The sequence below is a fragment of the Pelophylax lessonae genome (assembly GCF_965119305.1).
Source record: "Pelophylax lessonae genome assembly, chromosome: 12".
Lineage (NCBI taxonomy): Eukaryota > Metazoa > Chordata > Amphibia > Anura > Ranidae > Pelophylax > Pelophylax lessonae.
The window spans coordinates 155387555-155393133 of record NC_138779.1 but is presented as its reverse complement, the minus strand read 5'-3'; positions in this window follow the sequence as shown (position 1 = coordinate 155393133).

The following is a 5579-nucleotide window of genomic DNA, read 5'->3' as shown; positions in this document are numbered from 1 at the left end:
AAATCTTTGTTCCTCTGTGCTGAGTGGGTCTATTGGGAGTGGTTTCATAATTATCTGTCAGCTGTGCAGCTGCAGGGCTCTAATGAGGAAATCTGCTGGACCTGCATCCCTTTAGACGTGTTCCTATTGGGAGTATCTAACCAAAAATTAAATTTTTGGACAAAAAACAAATAAAGCCAGCACTGGTTCACCTTCAGTCACCTGTCGCTGCCACATCCCTAAACAAATATTGGAGAAATGGGTTGTGGGAATGTCTACACCTGGCCACAAATTCACAGCTGTGAAGGGTGGGGGGGGTGTGTAGACATAGACCCACAAAGAAAGTGGGACTTTGTAGGCATTGACATAGGATGGCAAAAGTAGATAATGTAGACAAAAGGATTTAAAAAATATAACATCAACTTTATTAAAGGTTTACAAAACACAATTGTTAAAAATCAGTGATGCAGAAATTACATCAGGACAAATCAACATATACATGATACAAAAGATTGGTAAGTGTGAACCAAAGATACAAAAATAAAGGTCACCAGGGTCCTACATGTTTCGCCGACATAGTGGGCTTCTTCAGGGACCAGTAGTGGTTGTGACCTGTTTTTTGGTTCTAAACAACAACATAAATGACATTGAGTTAATACTTCAAAATAACACTGGATTAACTCACTGCAGGCATGTACTGAATGCAGTGACAAGACATTCATGTGTCTATATGGATGTATACATCATAATGCTTACCGATAATTAAAATTTAAAACATATATCCAATGACAGCGACGGGGGTCCTGGTATAGCGGACAGCCACGAGGGTAACCCAACCCAGGTCAAAGAATGACGAGGGGCATCATGTCTCCTACATATGGCAGGTACTAGACCGGGCTAAGGCCGACAGCAGACAAATGATATGCCACAAAGAGGATAAGGAAAACAAGAAGTCCAAGCCTATAAAAAATGGGAGAAAGAAGAAGATATAATAATTTTGAGCTTTCATCATCATGTAGCAAAATGCAGAGATGGAAATGGGGATATTGTGCAAGAAAAAAGTGATGTCAGGGTGATAGTTGAAGTGAGACCATTGTGCATGTTGAACTTAGAAAATGGCAAGATTCGGCTAACGTCCAAAATATTATTGCCAAGACCCACAAGGGATGCTGAGTGATGGGACCGGTGGATAGAAAAAGGGTACCAAGAGTGCCAGCAGATAATGCATATTATAAGGTGCAAAAGATACCACACCAACCCAAAGGTAGATTTAGAAGAAGAGGAAAGAGAGTGTAACAATCGCTTACCAAGGCTCAAAAATGATCCATTCCATTAGAACCTTCTGTGTGGCAAAAAGACCTCAGCGTCCGGTAGTCGTGTCCGATTTACCTGTGCCACTGTCGGACTTTAAATAGGCTTAAGTGACGCGGCCGTGACCGGCCTCTATAGGTCACTTCCAGCGCAGGCGCCATCTTGCAGCAAAACCAGCGTGAACCGCAAACAGAGCGGAACACGCTGGCGGGAAGCCGCTGTATCCGCCCCTCAAGGGGACGGAATCGGGGAACATAGAGAGGAGAATAGAGATGGAAAAACCTCACACCCAGCCCCGGCTTGGCGCCCGAATACCTGTCAGAGAAGGGAGGAGACATGTGGACACCCTGGCAGAAAATACCGGACACAAATTGTCGCTGCCAAGGGAAACAGACAGTCAAATCTTGGTACACAATATGTGTGAAGTTGTGAAATTGGATATTATAATTCACATTCATATTTAATCATTCCAAGAAGGGTTTTTAAGATATTGCAGTATTTAATCCAGGAGGCCTGGTGGCTTGGAGCTGGTAGATCCATCTTGCCTCACTTTTAAGTATGGCATTATCAAAGTTGCCACCTCGTGGATTACGTTTGATTGTTTCCAACACTGAGAATCGGATAGTGTATGGGTCAAATTTATGATGGAGGCCAACATGTTTACAGATGCGAGTATACATCATGCCGGTGTCAATGTAATAAAGATGGTCGTGTATGCATCGGGCAAACGGTCTTTTGGTCTTGCCAACATAGAACGAACCGCATACACAGCTAGCAAGATACACTACTCCCTCTGTAAGAAATTTGTCATAAAATTAAGGTCTTAACGTGCCTCCACGTGGTAGAGGGAGCAAATAGCCCTCTCTTACCCATGGGCACTCCGTACATTCCCCACAGCGATAAGTGCCAAATCCACCCATGGCTCCTAGTGATGTACTGTCGGAGCCTTGGTAGTGGCTATGGACAAGTTTGTCCCTTAAGGAGGGGGCCTTGCGATAGACAATCTCTGGAGATGGCTATACATATTTAGAGATGGTTAAATCGTCCGTAGGGAAACGCCAGTTCTTTTCTAAAAGTTTCTTAATGATTTGGTGATGTGAGTTGAATTTAGTAATAACTTTTGTGGTGTTTACAGAATGTCTATTGCGAGGCCCAAAAATCAGTTTGTCTCTAGGCTGTGCAACAGTTCTATTGTATGCTTTTTTAAGTATGTTTTTAAGCAAGAATGCAGATTGTATTAACCACTTAAGCCCCGGAAGATTTTACCCCCATCCTGACCAGGGGGTATTTTGCGATTCGGCACTGCGTTGCTTTAACGGACAATTGCACGGTCATGCGACGCTGTACCTAAACGAATTTCTAGTCCTTTTTTTCCCCACAAACAGAGCTTTCTTTTGGTGGTATTTGATCACCTGTGCGATTTTTTGATCATGCGCTATAAATAAAAAAAGGCGTCAATTTTGCAAAAATAACAATATTTTTCACATTTTTGTTATTTGAAATTCCCCCCATAAAAATGTAAAAATCTAAATTTTTTAACATTTTAGGCCAATTTGTTTTATGCTACCTATGTTTGGTAAAAAAAAATCGCAAAAAAGCGTATTTCGATTGGTTTGTGCTAAAGTTATTGCATTTACTAACTAAGGGAAAGATTTTTGTCATTTTTGTTGTTTTTAATTTTTTAACGAGTAATGGCGGCGATCTGCGATTTTTTTTGTGGGACTGCGACATTGCGGCGGACAGATCGGACCCTTGACTGACATTTTTGACACTTTTGGGGTTACCAGTGACATTACTACAGTAATCAGTGCTATACATATGCACTGTTACTGTAAAAATTACACTGGGAGGGAAGGGGTTAACTTTATTGGAGAGGGAGGGGTTAAGTGTGTCCCTAGGGGCGTGTTTCTAACTGTGATTGGATGTGGCTACTTGTGTAAGAACAGAGATCAACGGTCCTACATAGTAGAACCGTGTGATCCCCATTCTTACACAGGGGAGAATGACAGGCGGCTGTGTTTACATTAGCCGCCTGCCTTTCTCCCGCTCTAACGGACGATCGCGAGTGCCCGGCGGACATCGGGTCCGCCGGGCACATGCGCGGGGGGGTCTGTGAGCGAGCGGGAGCGGGCCTCTGGCGGCGCGCACTCGCTCCCCAGAGCCTCACAGGCTAGCGACGTAGACCTATGTCGCTTTGCCTGTGAGGGGCTGACTGCCGACGTAGATCTACGTTAGGCAGTCGGCAAGTGATTAAAAAGGAACAGGAACTACATACATATCTGGAAAACTATAACAAACATATTCTCACTAAAAAGATCAAAAATTCTATAAAGACAAACTTGCCTTTATAGGTGGATACGCATATAGATGGCAAAGGACCCACTATATGCGTAGAAACAAACCATCTAGATTTCTATCAGATAGAACTACTAACAACTATCGGTCAGATTCAGAAATGTCATTAGCATCTTCAGCATCATCCTCCAAATCAAATCATAAAACGGGTCGGAACAAACAGGGAGGGGGTAAATCACGCAAACAAAATGATGGGGGCAACAATAGTACATCCGGTATGGATGACAAACAAGGTAAAAAACGCACATTGTCTCCACAATTAATGCCTAGTGCCAAACTTACCCCTATGCCGAGCACAATACGGGATTCGGGAGTGACCCCGAAGGTTGCTAGGAGTAGCTCTGATCAACATCCCTCCCCCAAGGACCTCCCTTTAGGACCCCCTTTGGGGACCCCATTCCCCCAGCACCACATAGAAGAGAAAAGAACAGGCACTCTTGATGTGTTTGCAGTCAAGCATTCCACAACACCCCATTTTCTAAGTTCAACATGCACAATGGTCTCACTTCAACTACCACCCTGACATCACTTTTTTCTTGCACAATATCCCCATTTCCATCTCTGCATTTCGCTACATGATGATGAAAGCTCAAAATTATTATATCTTCTTCTTTCTTCCATTTTTTAGAGGCTTGGACTTCTTGTTTTCCTTGTCCTCTTTGTGGCATATCATTTGTCTGCTGTCGGCCTTAGCCCGGTCTAGTATCTGCCATATGTAGGAGACATGATGCCCCTTGTCATTCTTTGACCTGGGTTGGGTTACCCTCGTGGCTGTCCGCTATACCAGGACCCCCGTCGCTGTCATTGGATATATGTTTTAAATTTTAATTATCGGTAAGCATTATGATGTATACATCCATATAGACACGTGAATGTCTTGTCACTGCATTCAGTACATGCCTGCAGTGAGTTATTCCAGTGTTATTTTGAAGTATTAACTCAATGTCATTTATGTTGTTGTTTAGAACCAAAAAACAGATCACAATCGCTACTGGTCCCTGAAGAAGCCCACTATGTCGGCGAAACATGTAGGACCCTGGTGACCTTTATTGATTTGTCCTGATGTAATTTCTGCATCACAGATTTTTAACAATTGTGTTTTGTAAACCTTTAATAAAGTTGATGTTATATTTTTTAAATCCTTTTGTCTACATTATCTACTTTTGCCACCCTATGTCAATGCCTACAAAGTCCCACTTTCTTTGTGGGTCTATGTCTACACACCCCCCTTCACAGCTGTGAATTTGTGGCCAGGTGTAGACATTCCCACAACCTATTTCTCCAAAAATTACATTTTTGTTGCAGGGGATGCCAGAAATCAGACTTGTATTTTAGGCAGACTTCTGGGAAAATTGGTGAGCCAATCACACAAGCAGGAAATTATGTTTCTGGGGTTTAAGTACACATTCTGTGGACAGAACACCTCCCGGTAGTCATATTGCATTGCATTTTCAGAAAATTACAACAGCCGCAGAATAAAAAGGAAAGGTAATTTTTAATAACATTCAAATACAATATGACTTGTGTCACAATCGTATATTGTTTTTCCTTTATTTTCTGATTTTTCCCCCCCACAAAAGTGGAGTCACCCTTTAACTTCAAGTGGAAAAAATAACCCTTGCTTTGGCATTCTGACCCCCCCCCCACACACGCACACACACACACACACACACCTTGCAAGGGTTAAATGTTCATTATGTCTAGGGATGCTGGAAAAAGGTAAAGTACTTACCTCATTCCGCCTTCCAGCAGGCTTCCACAGGCCTGAGAGGCACAGAGAGAGGATAGCGCTGGGGCCTGCTGGAATGGGGAATAGGGTACGTAAAAGATCATCTTCTTCTACCTCCTAGAAATATGTACATTTAACCTTTGCACTGCAAGAGTATTTTTGTGTTCCATCCCAAGGTTCAGCTATAAGAGGCATAGTACTTTCC